The following is a 23886-nucleotide window of genomic DNA, read 5'->3' on the forward strand; positions in this document are numbered from 1 at the left end:
ACAACTTCTCGAGCTTGCTCATTTTCAAGGCAGTTGGATCGACCTCAAATTCGAACGGCGTGTCTGTCGGGTGGGCTGGTGCCATTGAAGTCTGAGGTGGGATTGGCCCTACTGGCCCTGCTGGGATGTCCGTATTTTCCTGGACATTGACTCTCTCCCTGGGTATTGGAACCACAGATAGGGGTGGGTGCGAAGCAGAAGCTGCTACTTGCGATTGTTGATGCTGTTGTTGTTGAAGCCTAGCAATGTGTTGAGCCTGCTAGGCTACAATCTCTGTTTGGCGAGTGGTGGCTTCCGTCTGACAAGCAGCATCACGCTGTATTCGATGGTCTGTTGGAATTGACGTATCATTTCCTCCATACTAACTAAGGGGTACTGATCTGTCTGATCTGGTGTATATCCTCTCTCTGAGGCAGAAGCAGAAAACTGAACCCTACTGCACACAGGTGAAACTGATAACGACCTATGAACAGGCGACTGCTGTACTGGTACTCTATGCCTGATTGCCCTCCGTCTTCTAACCGGGGGTAATGAAACAAACACTGGTTGTCCGTCAATAAGATCCTCAGATCTATGAAGCCTTCTACCTCTAGTCCAGAGTGCTCGAGGGGTAACTGCCTCGTCGGAAGCAATGATTAACTACTACCTTGAAAAAAGGAAAAGAAAGCAAAAAGAAAAGAAACATCAATCAGCAAACAGACAGCATCTCTGCTTAGATAAAGACAACGCACAATTGAAATCATAAGTTGGACAAACTGCACTCAAACACTAATTTCTACCCCCAAACATTCTGCCTCAAAACTAATACCCTCAAATACTGATGTCCTTAGACTGACCCCCTGCCCAACAACTGATACATGCATTCCTGTAGAGACACACCCTAACATCACATAGCAAGCAAGTGAGAGCCAAAACACCCCTATGGTGGGGTAGGGTTTCCCTGTCCTAGTTTTGTCAAGAACTAGGGTTTCACTACGCACGCATGCGGTTTCAAACAACCTACATTCGGGTTAGCAACCTATCCTAGTTTGGAATGGCCTCTATGGCTTCCAATATGCAACTAGGTCGATTAGTCAAAAAAGGGTGCGTCGGCGGTGATCCCGATCCAAGGTTTGTGTTCCCATCGTGGCAGAGCCCGCAATCGGTCATCCTTATGGCACGCTTTTCCAAGCAAGCCTCCGGCAAATCGTTCAAGAATAGCAGATGGCAAACACTGTGACTTACGCACACCAATGCAAATGCAATGCAAAGAAACACATAAGTGTAAATAAAATAACATATCATGAGTTCGAGTCAAGTTCTCTACATCCCCAGTAAAGTCGCCAGAAACTGTAGACTCGACTTTCTTCGCGCGCCCCCCTTTCGGAGAGTCACGAATTGGTCTTACTACAGTTCAGACTCCTATCACGGTTCTGAATCTAATCTCACAAAGTGCAATGTGAGACTGATAAACACCAAAGAGTCCAATCTGGCAAATCATTTTGAAAAATCAGATTTTGAATCAAATAATGCCAAAATTGGACTGCTTTACCAGATTACAGAGTCGCCACCTAAATATTTTGTTTTTGGAAAATTTAGGAAACCCTGACTCGTGCCAAAGGCCACGTGTTTGTCATCACCAAAGTTGCCTCGGCTAGAGAACTTGGGTACGAGAGGGGAAGGTCCTGAAATGAGCACCCCCGCTCGCTCGATCAAAGGATCGGCCTCTACTAACATGATATGTTGTTTTATAAACACATGTGTTCTTATTCCAGTTGTTAATCTAACTTTACTATGTGACGCGAACAACAAGTATTGACTAAGTCGCGAGAACTGGATCAAAACAATTCAGGTTTGTTTTTTGAAAATGGTTTGAAAGTGCCACTCTCAAGCGGGCTTAAAGCGCAGATTTGCCACCCTCAAGTGGGCTTAGAAAACATGATGATTTGCCACTTTGCAAAGTGGGCTTAAAACTCACACTCGATGAATTGTCCCAATTCAACCAACAAAGCCTTCATCCACAGGCATTCAAGCAGTTAATCACTTAAGCAAATAGCCTCATAGCAAACATGTTGTCATAGCAATATGGCATTCGCACTCATGCAAGTATGCTAAAGCGTAAATACTTATAGTGTACTCCAAGCCAGAACAAAAACTAGTTAGAAATCATGCATGATCCCTAACTATACAAGATGCCTAATGCAACACATGTAAAAATGCAACTAAATAGGCTCGGCTATCTAAGTTGGCATATGAATGCAACAATTGATACATGTATTCAAATAAGTATTGAAATGCAATGCAATTTATTATAAACCAATCGAGTAACTATCAAACTAACTACTAATTATTACAACATTTCAATTAATTAACAAATTAATTAAATTACAAATTCATGCTATCTAACAAGAAAAGCACAAAACCACACTGCCTCAGCTCTGTTTGAAGAAGATGCATGCATGCATTCGGTTTCTCGCCCCAAAAAGCCTTCCGGTTTGCTCTTTGAGAGGCTCTGTTTACAGGGTGTCTTGAAGAACTTTTGTTCCACCTTACCAAACCAACTCTGAGGAATGCACTAGTGGCCTACCGGCCATGGGAAGCTACTGTCGGCCACCTACCAGCCAAGGGTGTGCACTGCCGGCCAAGGATGAAGCAATGCCGGCCACCAGTGAAGCACTGCCGGCCACTGGTGTACTGCATCACCATTCTGCAACAAAGCTCAAACCAGAGGAAAATTGAGGGTCTTCCAAGGGTATGTGTGTACTATGCCACTCCTTATCATCTCAAAACATCAAAGGAGAGGCACCATTGGATCCAAAACCATCAATCAAGCATCTCAATGCATGATGGCCAAAGATCCAACTTGCACAAATTCAATAAATGCACAACAAACAAGACACTAAGACCACTACCTTATCATGGGTGATCAAAGGCAATGGAGACAAAGGGGATTGGCTCATTTTTATCAGTTTGAGTTTGAAATGGGCCAATCCACCTTGTGTTCAATATAACGTCCGATTGAACGCAATGCAATGCAACTCAACAATGCTTATCTTGGCATGTTTTACTTAGCTCAATTCTTGTTTACACATTTTAGGATTACCAAGTAATTCCTTAATTGTTTAAGTCCAAATGTGAAAGTCCTCTAATTAGAGAGAGGTCAACCAAAAGAATGGTTTAAGTCATAGGAGAGACCATGCCTTTGACTGGGAGGAACCCTCAAAGAGGGTTAAAGCCATTTAATCGTAAGCCTCAATCCCAAGCTTAAACACAACTTTAGGACCAACCAAACCTCAAAACAAATCAAAAGATGAAGAAATGAGGGAGGTGGCAGATTTTCAGTGCTAAAATGACATGAAAAATAGTACTACAACATGCAAACAACTCATGTCAAACATGTTGAAAGACTTAGGCATTAAAACTAGTGAAGGGATTTATACTAGAACCATGTAATATCAAACCCAAATAGTCAAACCAGCTCTAGTCAAACCTCAAACATGCCAAAATAATGGTCTAAACATGATGAGATAGAAGCTCAAAAGACTAAGAGAACATGCACACATGTTAGACCATAAGCAAGGCATAATACACCACCCTCAAAAACAATGAAGAAGTGAAGTATATGAGAGTATGACAAAGGTATATGCACTGAAATCATGTGTGAAATGATGTTATGTCATGCAAACAACACAAGCAAAGCATACTAGAGGCCTTGAAACTCAAAGCTAGTCAAGGACCTTTACACTACAGCCATCCATAACAAGTCTCACATGGCCAAGACCACTCAAAACAGAGCTCAAGCATGCTAAAATAATGGCACAAACATGCTAAGGTAGAGCTAACACAAGCTAGGATGATAGGCTAAAGCATGAAGCATGTTAAGCTAACAAGCATGATTGCACTACAAGTACCAAAAGCAAGCAAGAGGTGACCCAAACACCCAAAAATAGAGTTAAAGCATGTCAAAACAAAGCCAAAATCATGCTTGAACTAAGCGACAAAATGGTAGAAAAGCATGCTCAACTATGAGGCCATCAACACAAGAAAACAAGATATGAGGAGAGGGGATCACCCCCTCCTATTTTGGTCCTCAAAACCAACTTTCTATCACTGAAATACCTCTGAGTTTCAGTGGTAGAAAGGCCAAACCAAGGGTGTTCCAAAAGCTTAAGAAGGTGGCTCAAAAGGCTTTACAAGCCAAAGAGCCAAGGGAGGTAACCACCCCTAACCGACCAAGACCCAAGCCAACATTTTACAACCTTAAAAACAGAAATTTTTAGAGGTGAAAACCAACTTCAAAGTGGCATACAAAGATGGCTAAGCTATGAACTAGAACAAAGCTTAAAACAGGCAGGTTCTCACCCTTGAAGCACAGCAGCAAAACAAGCAAACTTCTGAGCCAAAACCAAGCCAAAACCACTCCAAGGAGCTCAAACAAGGCCTCCAAGATCCGCAACACTAAGGTGAAGGTGTTTGGCTAAGGGTGTTAGTGCAAAGGTGAAGAGAAAACACACTTTCAAGCACAAAATGTAGAGAGAGAGTATTCTAGAGAGAGAGAGAGAGAGAATTCTAGCTCAGCTCAAACTTGTGTAACCCTTTGCATGCATATAGATGAGCTCTATATATAGAAGATACAAAAGCTTCTTGAAGAGATCCAGCCATCCACGTGGGTGAAGATAGGCTCATCTGTGCAAACAGCTGTCAAAATATCTACAAAAATATCTTCTGAATACACTGGTGGCTGGCCGGCCATCAGTGGTGGCCGGCAGTGCCTCATTGATGGCCGGCAAGCCTCATCAATGGCCGGCTATAGACGCGCCCGAACGTCTCGGGAAAATTCTGTTTTGTTCATTGGGCTCACTACAGTTCGAACTCAATGTCACGGTTCTTAATCTGATCTTGCAAAGTGCAATGTGAGATTGATAAATCACCAAAGAGTCCAAATCCGACAAATCCTTTTGAAAAACTGATTTTTAGAAAGAAGTGCCAAACATGGACTGCTTTGCCAGATACAGAGTCGCCACCTAAATATTTCATTTTGGGAAATTTAGGAAACCCTGACTCGCGCCTAAGGCCACGTGTCCGTCATCACCAAAGTTGCCTCGACTCGGGAACTTCGGTACGAGAGGGGAAGGTCATGCAATGAGCACCCCCGCTCGCCCGATCAAAGATCGGCCACTACTAAACATGATATCTTGTTTTTGAAATCACATGCGTTCTTATTCCGTTTTATTAGCCTAGAATTACTATGTGATGCGCATAGCATACAAGTATAGACTGGATCGCCTAATTTGGAACAAAACAGCTCACGTTTTTTTTTTTAAAGCGGTTTGCTACTCGCAAGTAGGCTAAAATGCGGATTTTGCCACCTTCAAGTGGGCTTAGAAAATATGGTGATTTGCCACTCTCAAGTGGGCTTAAAACTCGCAATCAATGAATTGTTCCAATTTAAGTAATCCAACCTTTACCCACAGGCATTCAGGCAGTTATATCACATAAGCAGTTAGCCTCATGGCAAGCATGCTATCATGGCAGTCACTCATATACATGCAAGGATGCTAAAGCATAGACACTTACCGAGTACTCTTAGCCAAAACAAAAGCTATGTTAGAAATCAATGCATGATCCTAGCTATGTCAAGAATGCCTAATGCAACACATACAAAATGCAACTAAGATAGGCTCGGCTATTCTAAAATGTCATGTGACATGCAACTTGATACATGTATTCAAACAGGAGCTGAAATACAATGCAGTTAGTATGATACGCCGAGCCCGGTGCATGCAAGACAGATGAATGAATGCGAACATGCGAGCATAAGGATGCTAATTGAAACATGCCCTAAAACTAACCATCATAAGCTAGTAAATAAAAGGAGGAAAGAAATGGGGGTTGGAAGACATGCATCACACACACGCACACTTATTTACAACATTGCCCTCTCGGAGGAGGGTCTGAATAAATAATACAGAACCAGCTAGCTAATCTAAGCTAATCTAATTAAACTAGTTATTACACGACGAAAAGAATAACAAGTTACAACTACTTATTGCACAACATTAACTAAGTAAGCAATCTAAATGAGCATGCAAACTAAATGAATATGGGCTGCCCTAGCTCTGTTTTGAATGACAAAGGATGCATGCATGCTTGAATTGCCTTGTTCGGAAATCCCTCGTGACGCCCCGACTTGCCTCTGTTTGCAATTGACCTCAGAACACTGCATAAAGCTCCAGAAGGCTTAAACTCTACCCTGGGAATCTGTGGGAAGGCTGCCGACCAGCTATTGGCCTTGGAAACCACCTGCCGACCATTTTTGTGGTGAAAAACTAGACAAAGTGGTCGGCCAGCCACGAAATCTGGTCGACCGACCAGTTTCTACCCTTGGTTTCTGGTTTTCTGCAATAGAAAGCAAGAGAGAGAGATGGCAAAGTATTTGCAACACATGTGTGCATGACCACTCTCCCCATCATTGCATAAGCTCGAGGGAGTGTAGTCCTTGACCCTCAGGCCACCAATCACGCATCTCGATGCATGATGGCCGAGGAGTCGAATTGCACGACTCAATGTGAAATGAATGCACATACAAGCACCTAAAGCCAACAACTTCGTCATGGGTAGTCAAGAGTGTCGGTGACCAGGAATTGAGGCACGTTTCATCATTTCAAGCATGAAACATCCCTCGTTCCCCATGTTTGGACTAACCCCTATTCCAAACACAATGCAACAAACAAGGCATGCACCAATGCAACTCTAACATGTAATCTTAATGCAATGCCACTAAGTCATGCAAACATGCAACTAGCATACACAATGCTATGAACTAACAATGGCATACTCAATGCACATGACACTTAGCATACACAATGCACGTAGAAACTAACATACACAATGAGATGAACAAGGCATGCACAATGCAATGATCAATCATGCGACAACATGGCATACTCAATGCTATGAACTACAATGGCATACTCAATGAAAAATGGGCTTAAACCAAAATGGATGGGCCTTAGCCACACCCAAATCAGTGGCCAATAGATGATGGAAATAAGGCATCAAAACACATACGATCATGCACAATGCAACGGCCCCAAGTCTAAGGCAGAAAACACAACTTTCCAAACGCATTGAAAGGATGAAATATGGAGTGCAATGACACATGTTTCCGCTCTGAAATGGCATACAAAATGACTTTGAATCATGCAAAGAACTCATGTAATGCATGTTGAATGGCTCAAGCATCGAAACTAGTGAAGTGTATTACACTATAGGCATGCAAGACAATGCTCAAATGGCCAAACCAACTCCAAACAAACCCTATGCAGGCCCAAAATAGTAGCAAAATGAGTTGGGATGATGGCTTGAAAGGCACAAAAATGAAGCTCATGCAATGGCTCACAAAATAGGGTATAAAAGCACGACTCTCAAGGGCACTTAAAGAGTGAAAAACATGGAAGTATGATAGCCCTATATGCTCTTAAATATCATGCTCAATGATGCCAAAACATAAAAATACCTCAAGTTAAGCATGCAAGGGACTTCAAAATTCGAAGCTAGTCAAGGCTATTACACTACAAGCATGCATGGCAAGCATTTTTTGACCAAGAGGCCTCAAAACAGAGCTAAGGCAGTGCAAAATATGAACAAAACCAGGTTGCAGCATGGCCAAAATATGCTAGAATAGAGGGCCAAAACATCATGCATTCTAAGCTAGTAAACATGATTTACACTACAAGCATATGAAGCATGGGAGAGGCTACCAAACCAGCCAAAAATAGAGTCATGGCATGCCAAATGATGACCAAAAACCCACTGAAATATGACCAATACATGCAAGAATGACATGCTACTTTGATAAGCCACAAAAGGGATTACTCTACACATGCAAGAGGCAAACCCAAGGTGACCAAACCAGCCATAGACAGAGTCTAGGCAGGCCCTAAAAGTCACCAAAAAGTGCCTGAACTGAGCCTTGAAAGTATGAAAACATATGCTCCTTTGATAGGCCAAAAATGCAAGCAAACAAGACCAAAAGAGAGAGGGTCATCCCTCTCTGATTTAGGGCCTCAAAACCACATGCCAACCACTAAAAATCCACTGGATTTCAATAGCTAGAAGGCTATGCAAGGGTTAACTCAAAGGCCTTATCGCATGGCACAAAACAAGGCCCAATAGGGCATGCAAGAGGCAAGATGACCCTCAGCACCAAAAGGACCTTAAACAAACATGAAAAACACTTAAATGTGGATCTTTTTTCAGTTGACAACAAAGCTCAAATAAGCATGCAAGTATGGCTAAGAGAGTGATCAAGACAAAGCTTAAAAAGAGAGAAAAGAGATTACCCTTGAAGCTCAGCAAAACCAGCAAGTTCCTCAGCCAAAAACCACCCTTTTAACCTCCAAAAATAACCTCTAGGAACCTCAGTTCAATGGTAAGGATGTATGGCTAAGAGTTGGGGTGTTAAAGGTCAAGAACAATACACATTTTTGGCACAAAATGTAGAGATATAGAGTGAGATATGTGTTTGTGCCTTAGGAAATTTTCTGAACCAGGTTCAAGGAGAGAGAGAGCCTCTCTTATAGAAGAAACAAAGGGTTCAAGCTTCTTGGAGAAGCTAAACTTGGATGTATGGAGGATACAGTTTGTGCCCTCCAGCTGGCACAGCTGGCATCCATTCAGTCAGACAAAACAGAAGGAAACCTGTTGACCAAAAAAGGTGGTCGGCCTGCCACTTTTAGTGGTCAGCCGACCACCCAAAGTGGTTTCCCAAAAAAAAAGTGGTCGGCCAGGGCAATTGGTGGTCTCCACACTGAAAGCAAGCTAATGGTGGGATGGGAAACCAGAAAATATGGCCCAAAGACCAAGAAAACCAGTTTCCCGATAAAAAAATCGGTTGGCGAGGAGAAAAGTGGTTTCCAAGGAGAAAGTTGGTTTCCCACCCTTGTACCACCTTCCAAACAAGGAAAATAAGGTCCGTGGCAAGAACGAACCAACACGGGTGCAAAATGAGAGTTTTGGAGGCAAGACGCGCGGCCGGGGGCCTCGAAAACTGGCTGTTGAGCACAAAAAGTGGCGTATGACCACAAAAGTGGTCTCCCAAACCACAGTGTCCCTCTAGACAGAGGAAACAAGGTGTCTTCCAAAAAACGTGCCAAACGGAGAATGTTAAGCGGTCCCGAACTGAGGCGCACGGCCGACGGCTCTGAAAATCGAAAACTAGTCTCCAAACGGGAACAGTGGCCTACAACCACGAAAAGTAGTCTACGACCACTGAGAGATGGTCTACAAGACCTCTGCCTCCCTCCGGGAGGAGAAAACAAGACTTAGTCCACAGACCGAGTCAAAGTACAAAGAGTCCCGAGGTCCAGAGGTGAGGCTCTCAGCCAAGAACTCCAAAACCTCGAAACGAGCACAACATGCGCAATCACCGAGCGCCCAGTCGATGACGTCTGAGTCTTAAGGTTGGTCAAAAATGCGGTGTCTACTCCGGCATTCCAAGATGCATGGCCGGCAGAGCCTAATTATAGCCGGCAGTGCACCACACACAACAATATGGAAGGACCAAGTCATGGTCCAAAAATGAGAAAGAATGGAAGTAGGGTTTGGAAAGCTCAAACCTGTGGCGTTCTGCCGCGGATTTTGAGTGCTCAACGAGCAATCACACTTGTCACTGGATGTACCTACAAGGATATCCCAGTCTTGAGGACGATCAAAAATGGGGTGTCTACACTTGGATACTTAGTGAATAATATAAGTAATAAAGGTTTGAATAAATGATATCCGAGATTTTTATCAAAACAATACATATCATAGCTTGTAACAAAACATGGGATGAATCAAGTTTATCAGTCAAATTCTTTCAAAGCTTCTTGGGATGTTCAATAACATCTACATACTACAAAGGATGACATTCCTAAAAAACAAAGGAATAACCGACCCTAAATCGATTAGACAAACCCACTCGTACAAGACCGTCAGTGGTACCATCCGTACATGACCATCGATGGCAAAGAGATATCTCAACATAGGTGCTACATAGGCTTAACGTCGCCTAGCACGAAAAGACCTTTCAAGAATGTCATCAAAACAAACGTAATACTTGATACAAAAACTAAGGGATAATCATTCATACTGGTCGAATACTGTTCCAAAACAAAACAAAGCAAAGCTTTTACCAAAACATTATAACATAGCTTTATTAAAAATACCACTCACAATAGCTCTTCGAATGTAGGGATTAAGGCAAGAATCCAAGACCTACAAATACATGGCAAAGTCCACTGAATGCATTTCAAGAATACAAGAAGGAATGCTCAAAGATGGTTGTGCAATGCATTCTTAAAACAAGCTTTACATGAATGAAAATGCTGGGTACCAACCAGGTCTCGGAATGGATGCATAGAGATGATCTAGGCCAAGATGGCCTAGCTGGGTGAACTCGGGGAGTCTTGGCCGAGGTCCCACACCTCTTGGCCGAGGTTCCACAATTCTTGGCCGAGGTGTGGTCTCCTAGGCCTAGGTGTGCATGCAAGATAGGCCAAGATGAGATACGATGCTTGGCCTAGGTGTGTGGTCTAGGCAAGAGTGGGTCTCAGTGACCACACTTAGGCAAATGAAGTCTGGAAATCTGGGTTTCCTCTTGAAGAACATGAATAACATAAACATGAAGAACATGAATGTTAAAATCATAACTTCTTACTCAAAATCTGAGAATGCATGATATGAGTTCAAAAACATGGACCTGGGTACCCATAGTTGAAGATTTCATGAAAACAAACACAAAAACATGGAACTTGTTACAAACTTTTGGATCAAAATAAGGCTTTTCTTGAAGAACACAAGGACATCATTTTCTCTTTCTAAAACCAACTTTAAATCAATGCATGGCTCATGAATCATGCTAGATCATGCAATGTGATCAGATTAACATAAAGAATAACAAGGATAGATCAAGAACCTAACCTCAAAATGCAAATCCAACGGTTCAACTCTAAGGATCAAGCTTGGAAATCTAATTCTCTTTCTAAGAACTTATTCATCTTCTTCCTAGAGCTTCTCTCTCTACAAGGCTAGGATATGGAAAGTCATATGGGTTTCTCAGCTACAATCTGACTTAACCCTCTACTGGGACACGTGGCATCGCCGGATTGGATCTCCTCAAAAAGGTGCTAAAATGAAAAGACAAGAGAATGACAAAGTGTGTATAACAAGTAAGGTGGCATAGGCACTCTGACAAGGCAATGATCTCGGATCAAGACATAGGCTTCGGTAAGTAAGGTGTCACGACCCTAAACCGCCCCTAGTAGTTTGGTGTCATGATGGCCAGTAATTCCGTGATTACCGATGGCCAACCTTCAAAATCCACACACAATCAGAGTATAATTTATATATGGGGCTCACAAGTGCGGAAGTAATAATTTAAAAAAATACAAATGGTCCATAAGAGCAGTGCGTAAGTTACATGGAATGGCATACAACTTTACATAATTTTACAATTTGAATATAAATACAATGAAGTACAAAATACATAATACATCTTGATCAAAAGGCTTCTCAAGCCGACATGTGTAAATTACAAGCATTATAAGCCGTAAAGCATAATTTTCAAGACTGGCCGACGTGAATACAAGTTAGGCCGACATAACAAAAACCCAAAACAAGCTCGCGAATCACACCTAGGCGTCACCGCCTTCCTACTCATCACCTACATATATATAGAGAGGGTGAGCTTGGATACTCAGTGAATGGTATAAGTAATAAAGGGGTTTGCATGACTGGTATTCAAGATCCTTATCAAACAATACATAACATAATTAGTGCAAGTCAAAGGATGAACTAAGTCCATCTAGCAAATCTATCAAGTTTCAAAGGATGCTTACTAACATCATTATAATACAAGTGATGACATCTCGGCAAACAAACCCACGCGGTAAGCCGTCAGTGGCAAACAAGACAAGACAAGGCAAGACAAGGGAGATATCTCAATTCAATGGTGCAGTTGCATTATAGTCCCCTGGCACTAAGGACTTGTGCTACCAATGCTTAGAGTCCCCTAGCACGTACGGACTTCCAAACTTTGTGCTGCAATTGCTTAGGGTCCTCCAACACGTAAGGACCTTCAAGATTGTGCTGCGAATGCTTAGAGTCCTCCAGCACATAAGGACTTTCAAGATTGTGCTGCAAATGCTTAGAGTCCTCCAGCACGTAAGGACTTCCAAACGTTGTGCTGCAAATGCTTATAGTCCCCTAACACGTACGGACTTTCCAAGAATGTCATCAAAACAAGATACTATATATTTTCCAACTAGGAATAACCATTCATGCTTACAAATACTTTTCAAAACGAAGCAAAACAAGACTTTTATCAAAGCATTATAACATAACTTTATTAAAAATACCACTCACTTAGTTCTTCAAACGTCGGGGTCAAGGCAAGTCCGAATCCTACAAACACATGGCAAAGTCTGTTGAATGCACTTTCAAACAAGTTTCACATGCATGCAGATGATCTCGGCATTCCTCCAGACTAAGTCAAACCAAAACCAACACTGTTCTTTATCTCGGGAAAACATGCTGGGCAACTACCAGGTCTAGGCCGAGGTTCCACACCCCCTTGCCGAGGTGTGGCCTCGATGGCCACATTCAAAGGAATGAAGTCGGGAAAAATCTAGGTTTCCCTCTCTTGAAGAATATGATGAATATGAAGAACATGAACATGAAGAAGATGAATGCAAAGATCATAATTCGCTATTACAAAATCTGAGATTTCATGCTGTGAGTTCAAAAACATGGACCTGGGTACCCATATTCAAGGATCTTGTGAGAACAAACACAAAAACATGAATCTTAATGCAAACTTTCAGATCAAACAAGACTTTCTCTTCAAGAACACATGAACACTATTTTCTCTTTCTAAAACCAACTTTAAATCGATGCATGACATGTAGAACAGGTTCGATCGTGCAATGCAGCTAGATGATCAATAAGAATGACAAGAGTAAATCAAGAATCTAACCTCAACACGCAAATCTAATGGTTCGATCTCTAGGAATCAAGCTCGAAAGCCCACTCTCTCACTCTAAACTTCTTCTTCTTCTAGAGCTTCTCTCTCCTCACAAACAAGGACATACAGCAAAATGATACATTTCTAGGTCTGCTGGCTGACTTAATCCTCTACAGGGGCACGTGGCAGCGGCTGGTTGGTGCTACTCAAAAAGGTGGCTGAGTGACAAGACAAGACTATGACAAAGTGTGTTCAACAAGCAAGATGGCATGGGCACTTCGGTAGGCAATGATCTCGGCTAAGAGCAAGGCATCGGCAAGTAAGGAAACAATGACCTCGACTAAGAAGGACAACACTTGACTAAGTTGTGCCACACCTTGGCCTAGATGTGCCACACCTCGGTCTAGGTCATACCACTCCGGGACAAGGTCACTTAGTTGCAAAGGTAACATCTCGGCCCAGATGATACACACCTCGGCCTTGGTGATGAACACCTCGGCCTAGGTAATGACATCTCGGCCAATATGTCAGGGTGAAGGTGGAGGTCAAACAAAGTGGTTCCAAGATAATTCTAGACTGAAGATGACCTCGGCTAAACTCACACCAAGCAAGGTACAAAACATGCTGTAACACTTAAACGAACAAGGACAAGACTTGAAATGCAAGTTTACAAGACAGAATCACATGAATGCACATGAGTATGGTTAGGATAGCGTGAGGGTTATTACATCCTACCCCCCTTAAAGAAGTTTGGTCCCCAAACTTGAGTTACCTTGATTCGAGAATAACTCTGGGTATCCGGCTTTCATTTCTTCTTCCATTTCCCATGGAGCATCCCTACCATAATGCTCTTCCCATTCAATCTTCACCATCGGTATTGCCTTATTTCTCAATCGCCTCACTTGTCTATCGATAATGCGTATCGGCTCCTCTTCATAGCTTAGGCCTTCATCAACCACAATCCCGAAATGATCAATCACGTGTAGTGGATCCCGTATATACTTCCTCAACATCGAGATGTGAAACACATTGTGAACTTGGCTTAATCTCGGTGGTAAAGCAAGTCTGTAGGCAACCGGGTTAACTTTCTCAAGAATTTCAAACGGTCCAATGTAACGGGGTGCCAATTTACCCTTCTTTCCAAATCTTGAAACTCCTTTCATCGGCGAGGTTTTCAGGAACACATGATCCCCTACTTCGAATTCTAACTCCTTTCTTCTCTGGTCGACGTAACTCTTTTGTCGGCTCTGGGCGGTTCTGATTCTCTGTTGGATAAGCTTAATCTTTTCGGTTGTCCTTTGAACTAAATCGAGGCCGATCAAAGCTTTATCTCCTACTTCGGTCCAACATATCGGCGATCTGTACCTTCTTCCATACAAGGCTTCATACGGCGCCATGCCAATGCTAGCTTGGTAACTGTTGTTGTAAGCAAATTCTACTAATGGCAAATGCACTTCCCAGTTTCCCTTGAAGTCCAATACACATAGTCTAAGCATATCTTCAAGTGTCTGAATTGTTCTCTCTGTTTGGCCATCGGTCTGGGGATGAAAAGCTGTACTAAACCTCAATTCGGTCCCCAAAGCCCTTTGTAAACTCTGCCAAAATCTAGAAACAAATTTGGGATCTCGGTCTGACACGATGGACATCGGCACACCATGAAGTCTAACGATCTCATTCATATACAACACAGCAAGTCGATCAGCATTGACCAAAGTCCTAACCGGCAAGAAATGTGCTGACTTAGTTAACCTATCGATTATAACCCAAATTGAATCCATTCCTTTCTGTGTCTTCAGCAAACCAATCACAAAGTCCATGGAGATGTCTTCCCATTTCCACTCAGGAATCGGCAAAGGTTGGAGAAGTCCTGCCGGCCTCTGATGTTCCGCTTTCACTTGTTGACAATACAAACACTGAGACACGAACTCGGCTATCTCTCTTTTCATATTCGGCCACCAAAAGGTCTGTTTTACATCTTGATACATCTTGGTATTCCCTGGGTGAACTGCAAATCTGGATCCATGAGTCTTGCAAAATCCTTCTTTTCAATTCTGGGACGTCGGCCACGCACAATCTTCCTTCAAACTTAAGCACTCCATTCTCAAGGGTGTAACCCAACCTCGGCCTGGTGGTAATCTCGTCGGCTACCTTCTTCAGGAATCCATCCTCCATTTGCCTTGCCTTTACTTCCCCAATAGTAGTCGGCTCCACTGAAATCATGGCTAGGCATGCCAAACTTCCCACTGGCTTTCTACTCAATGCGTCGGCTACAGAGTTTGCTTTACCTGGGTGATATTGAATCTGCATGTCGTAATCCTTCAATAATTCCAGCCATCTCCTCTGTCTCAAATTTAGTTCCTTTTGGTGAACAAATACTTCAAACTCTTGTGATCTGTAAAGACTTGGCAAGAGGCTCCATACAAGTAGTGGCGCCAAATCTTCAAAGCAAACACCACGGCTGCTAGCTCCAGATCATGAGTTGGATAGTTCTTTTCATGAAGTTTCAACTGACGAGATGCATATGCTATGACTTTGCCCCCTTGCATTAATACACAACCCAAACCCTTATGTGAAGCATCATTGAAAATCTGAAATTCCTCATTACCTGACGGAAGTACAAGAACTGGTACCGTAACTAACCTCGTCTTCAACTCTTAGAAGGCTGATTCTCTATCATCGGTCCATTCATATGTTGTTCCCTTCTTAGTTAGTTGTGTCAATGGTACTGCTATCCTTGAGAAGTCCTTCACAAACTTTCTGTAATAACCTGCCAAGCTCAGAAAACTACGAACCTCGGACACGTTGGTCTGCGTCGGCCAATTCACAATGGCTTCAATCTTACTCGGATCAACCGATATACCCTCTTCATTAATCACATGCCCCAAAAACAAGATGCTGAAAAGCCAAAACTCGCACTTACTCAACTTGGCGTACAGCTTCTTGTCTCTCAAGATTTGCAGGGCAAGCCTCAGATGATTCTCGTGCTCAATTGTACTCTTGGAATAGATCAATATGTCGTCAATAAAAACAACCACGAACTCATCTAGATACGGCTTAAAGACTCTGTTCATCAAGTCCATGAACACCGCAGGGGTATTGGTCACTCCGAAAGGCATTACCAAAAAATCGTAGTGGCCATACCTTGCCCGAAAAGCAGTCTTCTCAATGTCCTCGGCTTTAACTTTCAGCTGATAGTAGCCCGACCTAAGGTCAATCTTGGAAAAGACTCGTGCTCCTTGTAGTTGATCAAGCAAATCATCAATCCTAGGCAGTGGGTACTTGTTCTTAATGGTTACCTTATTAAGTTCTCTGTAATCGATGCAAAGGCGAAGGGTGCCATCCTTTTTCTTAACAAATAAAACCGGTGCTCCCCATGGTGAAGTGCTCGGCCTAATGAATCCCTTATCCAACAATTCTTGTAACTGTAGTTTCAGTTCTCTAAGTTCAGCTGGGGCCATCCTATAGGGTGTTTTGGAGATAGGTTGCGTTCCCGACACGAGGTCCACAGTAAACTCTATTTCTCTATCGACTAAGTGGCCAGGCAGCTCATTTGGAAAGACGTCGGGAAATTCCTTAACAACTGGTATGTCGGCTAACTCAACACTTCCATTCAAATCACTTAGTATACTGCACAAATAACCCTAACACCCTTTTTGGATCAACTTATAGGCTTTCATGGATGAGATTAAGTAGGGTGGGGGTACTACTCCCTTACCCTGAAAAAAGACCTCAGCTTTGTTTGGGGTCTTCAATGTAACGCTCTTAGTAACACAATTAATAGATGCATGATGCACTACTAACCAATCCATTCCCAATATGACATCGAAGTGAGTCATGCTTAATGTCATCAAATCAGCTAATAATTCTACGTCCTCAATCACCACAACACACGCCCTATATATGGATGCAATAATTATAGTTTCCCCAGATGGAGTAGTCACAGATAGCACATAATCAAGGGGTTCTAACGATCTATTCAACTTCTCGGCAAATTTAATAGATACAAATGAATGTGTAGAGCCCGAATCAATCAAGACGTATGCAACTTGAGAGCAAATTGAGAGTGTACCTGACACTACCGTTTTAGCATTCTAGGTGTCTCCTGGCACTAGAGCAAAAACTCTGCCCTGTCTCATCTGTGTCCTTCCGACGTTGCTTCCTTGTGCAGAGCCCGAGGTGCTCCCATTTTTCTTACCCTCCTCAGCTCTTGCCTTTGGACAGTCTTTCACGCGGTGGCCTATCTCGCCACATTCAAAGCAGGCTCCTGTCGCCCAGCGACAAACCCCGAGATGCGGCTTCCCACAACTCGCACACGTCGGCTTAGCATTACCATCCCGATTTGAGTTGCTGGAACTGCCCACATTTGCCTTCTTATTGGCATTAAACAGCATCCGGCGACCTTTATAGTTCTGTCTCTTCCTCTGACTATCTCCTGAACTTTGATATCGGTTTAAGTTAGCTTCCGCCAAGATGGCCTTGTCTAACACTTCGGCATAAGTCGGCATGTTGAGCATGTTGACCCGATCCTGGATTGGTCCACATAGTCCACTTTCAAACTTCCTGGCTTTCCTATACTCATCACTGACCATATGAGGCGCGTATCTCGCCAATTCGGTGAAGGCACAGTCGTACTCTGCCACTGTTCTGTTGCCTTATGTCAGAGTCTGGAACTCTGTGGTCTTGCGATCTCGAACGCTAAGCGGAAAATGCTTGCTGTAAAACAGTTCTAAAAATCTGGCCCAAGTTAAACCAGGATTAGCCTCCTGGATCATCATCCACCACCTTCGAGCATCGTCGTCTAATCTGAATGCTGCTAATGTCACCTTCTGAGTGTCAGTGCTGGGAAAGATCTCGAATAGCTTTTCCATTTCCAAAACCCACGCCTCGGCCTTCATCGGCTCTATGCCCCCTGAGAATCTCGGTGGGTTCATCTTCTTGAACTCTTTAATCAAAGTCATCGTCTCTTCCCCATACAAGGCTGGCTGTGGAGGCACCTGAGGCACTAGAAGAGGTGGAGCTGCATGTCGACCATCCGTCTGTTCGGCCTGGGTAGATGTAGCACTTGCATTCTGTTGCCTCATCTGCCTCAACTCACAGGTTAAACCATCAACTAGTCTGTCCAGTCTATCCTCTAAGTGATCTCGGCCAACTGGTGGTCTACCTCTCCTTATGACGCTATGAGTATGCAAATTGCGACTTTAAAACAACTGAACCAAGAATCATGTATGCAAATAACAAATGGTCATGCAGGGATGATGCACACCTTGTCACATAGCAAGCGATATGATACGATCCTAAAATTTTCGTAAGGGAAATCCTATGCTCTTTAGGACTCAAGTGTGTGAATAGCGCACTATAAGAAATGATACCAATCTGTCATGACCCCAAACCGCCCCTAGTAGTTTGGTGTCGTGATGGCTAGTAATTCCGTGATTACCGAAGGCCAACCTTCAAAATCCACACACAATCAGAGTATAATTTATATATGGGGCTCACAAGTGCGGAAGCAATAATTTAAAAAAATACGAGTGGTCCATAAGAGCAATGCATAAGTTACATGGAATGGCATACAACTTTACATAATTTTACAATTTGAATATAAATACAATGAAGTACAAAATACATAATACATCTTGATCAAAAGGCTTCTCAAGCCGACATGTGTAAATTACAAGCATTATAAGCCGAGAAGCATAATTTTCAAGACTGCCGACGTGAATACAAGTTAGGCCGACATAACAAAAACCCAAAACAAGCTCGCAAATCACACCTAGGCATCACCGCCTTCCTGCTCATCACCTACATATATATAGAGAGGGTGAGCTTGGATACTCAGTGAATGGTATAAGTAATAAAGGGGTTTGCATGACTGGTATTCAAGATCTTTATCAAACAATACATAACATAATTAGTGCAAGTCAAAGGATGAACCAAGTCCATCTAGCAAATCTGTTAAGTTTCAAAGGATGCTTACTAACATCATTATAATACAAGTGATGGCATCTCAGCAAACAAACCCATGCGGTAAACCGTTAGTGGCAAACAAGACAAGACAAGGCAAGACAAGGTAGATATCTCAATTCAATGGTGCAGTTGCATTATAGTCCCCTGGCACTAAGGACTTGTGCTACCAATGCTTAGAGTCCCCTAGCACGTACGGACTTCCAAACTTTGTGCTGCAATTGCTTAGGGTCCTCCAGCACGTAAGGACCTTCAAGATTGTGCTGCGAATGCTTAGAGTCCTCCAGCACGTAAGGACTTTCAAGATTGTGCTGCAAATGCTTAGAGTCCTCCAGCACGTAAGGACTTCCAAAGGTTGTGCTGCAAATGCTTATAGTCCCCTAGCACGTACAAACTTTCCAAGAATGTCATCAAAACAAGATACTATATATTTTCCAACTAGGAATAACCATTCATGCTTACAAATACTTTTCAAAACGAAGCAAAACAAGACTTTTATCAAAGCATTATAACATAACTTTATTAAAAATACCACTCACTTAGTTCTTCAAACGTCGGGGTCAAGGCAAGTCCGAATCCTACAAACACATGGCAAAGTCTGTTGAATGCACTTTCAAACAAGTTTCACATGCATGCAGATGATCTCGGCATTCCTCCAGACTAAGTCAAATCAAAACCAACACTGTTCTTTATCTCGGGAAAACATGCTGGGCAACTACCAGGTCTAGGCCGAGGTTCCACACCCCCTTGCCGAGGTGTGGCCTCGATGGCCACATTCAAAGGAATGAAGTCAGGAAAAATCTGGGTTTCCCTCTCTTGAAGAATATGATGAACATGAAGAAGATGAATGCAAAGATCATAATTCGCTATTACAAAATCTGAGATTTCATGCTGTGAGTTCAAAAACATGGACCTGGGTACCCATATTCAAGGATCTTGTGAGAACAAACGCAAAAACATGAATCTTAATGCAAACTTTCAGATCAAACAAGACTTTCTCTTCAAGAACACATGAACACTATTTTCTCTTTCTAAAACCAACTTTAAATCGATGCATGACATGCAGAACAGGTTCGATCGTGCAATGCAGCTAGATGATCAATAAGAATGACAAGAGTAAATCAAGAATCTAACCTCAACACGCGAATCTAATGGTTCGATCTCTAGGAATCAAGCTCGAAAGCCCACTCTCTCACTCTAAACTTCTTCTTCTTCTAGAGCTTCTCTCTCCTCACAAACAAGGACATACAGCAAAATGATACATTTCTAGGTCTGCTGGCTGACTTAATCCTCTACAGGGGCACGTGGCAGCGGCTGGTTGGTGCTACTCAAAAAGGTGGTTGAGTGACAAGACAAGACTATGACAAAGTGTGTTCAACAAGCAAGATGGCATGGGCACTTCGGTAGGCAATGATCTCGGCTAAGAGCAAGGCATCGGCAAGTAAGGAAACAATGACCTCGACTAAGAAGGACAACACTTGACTAAGTTGTGCCACACCTTGGCCTAGATGTGCCACACCTCGGTCTAGGTCATACCACTCCGGGACAAGGTCACTTAGTTGCAAAGGTAACATCTCGGCCTAGATGATACACACCTCGGCCTTGGTGATGAACACCTCGGCCTAGGTAATGACATCTCGGCCAATATGTCAGGGTGAAGGTGGAGGTCAAACAAAGTGGTTCCAAGATAATTCTAGACTGAAGATGACCTCGGCTAAACTCACACCAAGCAAGGTACAAAACATGCTGTAACACTTAAACGAACAAGGACAAGACTTGAAATGTAAGTTTATAAGACAGAATCACATGAATGCACATGAGTATGGTTAGGATAGCGTGAGGGTTATTACTTCTCAATGATCTCGGCTAGGAAGGATAACACTTGACCTAGCTGTGCCACACCTTGGCCTAGATGTGCCACGCCTCAGTCTAGGTCATACTAGTCCCGGAACAAGATCGCTAGGTGCAGGGATCAAAGATCTAAGATGCCTAGATGATAATATCTTGGCCTAGGTGATGCACACCTCAGCCTAGATGATGACATCTCGGCCAATATGCCAAGGTGAAGGTGGAGGTCAACCAAAATGGTTCCATGATGGTCCTAGGTGTTAGTGTGCGATGGTTTAGGTGTAAGAGGTTCAAAGGTGCTACCTAGGCTTGAGACAGCAAGGATAGATGACCTAGGCTTAACACATTAAGCAAGGCACAAAGCATGCATATAACACTTAGGCAAAACATGATATCATCAAAACAAAATAGGATCTTTTACTTAAGCAAAACGAATCAAAGTCTAATGATGCAAGCTCATTAAGGCAAAATCATGTAAACACTCATGAATGCGACTAAGACGAGATGAGGGTTGTTATAGGTGGCACCCAAGTCGTAAGGACGGTCAAAAATGGGGTGTCTACAGAGGCCAAGGTAACTCTCAGCTGGTCGTCCTCGATGCCAAGCATCTCGAACGTTTTCACTATTTGCTCTAGCCACTCATCTGCCTTCAATGGCTCCTTAGGATCACCCACAAACTCATCCAGATTCGACCAAAAAAACTCGCTTCAAGAAAGATGGCCCTACCTTAGCTACTTGGGCCTAGACTTGATTCTCAGCTCGAAGAATGTCCATGGATTCCCGCAATTGTAGACACCCCATTTTTTACCACCCTTAAGACTTGGGCACCTCAAGTTGATCACTTGATGATGAAAGTTATGCTGTACAAACGTTCGATTTCTTTTGCAAGAAGAGCTTTCAAATCCTAACCTTACACCCATTTTGAATCAAAACTATTTGGACCAAAACTTTTTTTGGACCTTAAAACCCTCTTGTTCAAAATATTTTCCAAATTCTTCTATGATGTTCCGAGACTCGCATTTCGTTTAAAATATTACACTTTTCGATAAACCGAGCAAGGACAAAGTGGAAATAAATAGAAGAGAGGTGAACTCTTTGAAAAATCTTTTAAACCTCTTCTTTATAGGTTTGGAGTTGAAGAAAATTGGAGGAGAGGGAAGAAAACTAGTTGGGGAAAAAGTTGGGCATCAAACCGTTAAAAGAAAACTAAACAGGCTTCACTAAATCAAACCTATCTCTTTGTACACTTAGAATTTAGTTGTGAGGCTACTCCATTGGAAATAAGACTTCTGGGGCTTCAATTTAGACTCAAGAATCTCCTAAAGCCGAGTCTAGATGAGGGAGATATGGCCGTTTGAAGTAAGGCATCAATCCGGTTCAGATAGAAATGAACAACCTTCACTAAAATAGGAATATCTCTTTTCACACTTAGAATTTAGATGTGAGGATGCACCATTGAAAATTATACTTCCGGGGCTTCAATTTAGACTCAAGAATGACCTAAAACCAAGTCCAGATGAAGGAGATATGCCTGTTTGAAGTCGAGCCTGGAAGCTAATTTTTGGTGGCCGGCAATTCACACTTCTGGCCTGCCGGCCACTGGTGAAAAACACAGATATTTTTTGCCAGCTGTCCCCCAAAAGCTCCAGTTGTTCCAGGCATTATATTTTCGACCTATGAGGTTGTTTTTCTATATATACCGGGCATTCTTTCTTGGTTTAATGTTACAAAAAATTCCAAAAGTTCCAAAACTTGGAATTCTCTCTCTATCTCTGTCTGGCAACCTATACACCCTCTCTCTACACTTCCTAAACCAATATTGGAGCTCTCCTTGTTGAGATTATTGAGTCCAAATTTTAGCCCTTGAGAGTGAGAACTTGTTGGTTTGTGAACAAAAGTGTTAGTCCTCTTCAAGAGGTATAATTTTGAGCACCTTTGCACTACTTCTTTTCTATCTTTTCTTGCTGATTTTGGACTTTTTTTACACTGTTTTTATGGGCTGAAACTTGTGGTTTAAAGCTACCAAAGGTGAAGGGGTTAACCACCCTTCTTTGAACCTTGTTCTCAAAGCTTTTTCCTTTATGTTTCCCATTCTTTTCTCAACTTTTTTTGAACTTTTTACCGCTGAATTCCAGAGTTTTTTAGAGGCTAAAAATCATGTTTTGAGTTCCCAAAAATGGAGGGGTTAGCCAACCCTCCTTTGGCTTGTTTACTAGCTTAAATTCTTCATTATTTTAGCTTAGGGGTTGTTTGGGATGATCTAAATAAGTGTACTTTTTGACTTTTTATGAAATATGGATTGGGTTTGGGTTGGGTTTGAAGTGATGTGTTAGAGAGGTGATGTGACTTAAATAAGATGATGTGACTTAAATAGGATAGTGACTTTTTGACTTTTTGTCTTTTTCAAGACATGCCAAACTTGGCCTTAGTCTTTTAGCTATTTTTACTTCAATTCCAACACTGTTTTAGGGTATATTAGGACATTTTTTATGTGTTAGTGTCATTTATGCTTTGTATAGCATGCTTGTAGTGTAATGGTCCTCATAGGTTTGGTGGTTTAAGCCTTAGCCACCAACCTATTTGAGTTGATAGTATTTATTTCAAGCTTTCCATACTTGTGATCACCTCTAATCATCTCTGCAACCTCCCCTTTCTTGGCTTTTGCTTTGATTTTAGAGTTGTTTCAAACCTATTGTTCTTTTAAGCTTGAGATTGAGTTTGTCATGCTTAATGGTTTAATCCCTTTTAGGGGTTCATTATCAACGGCATGACATCTCTCTCATGCCTTAAGCCAACTCTTGGTTTGACACTTCTCTCCTTTCGAGGACTTAAACTCACCTTTGGACTCAATTGATTAAAGAATGAATGGTAATCTAAAATGGAGTAATAAATTTGAGGCTAAAAAAGGTGCAAGATAATAACTTTAGTTTGAGTTCAATCGGACATTAATTGAACCTTTGAGTCTCAAGTCATTTCATACTTATTAGTGATGTAAACGGTTCAAGATTCATTGTCAACTACTTCCCTTGATCATTCATGATAGGGAGATGGAGTTGCAAAATCCAACAGTGTACTCTTGAAGCAGAACAAAA

The sequence above is a fragment of the Camellia sinensis genome, chromosome 3, assembly GCF_055761805.1.
Source record: "Camellia sinensis isolate YWXY chromosome 3, ASM5576180v1, whole genome shotgun sequence".
Lineage (NCBI taxonomy): Eukaryota > Viridiplantae > Streptophyta > Magnoliopsida > Ericales > Theaceae > Camellia > Camellia sinensis.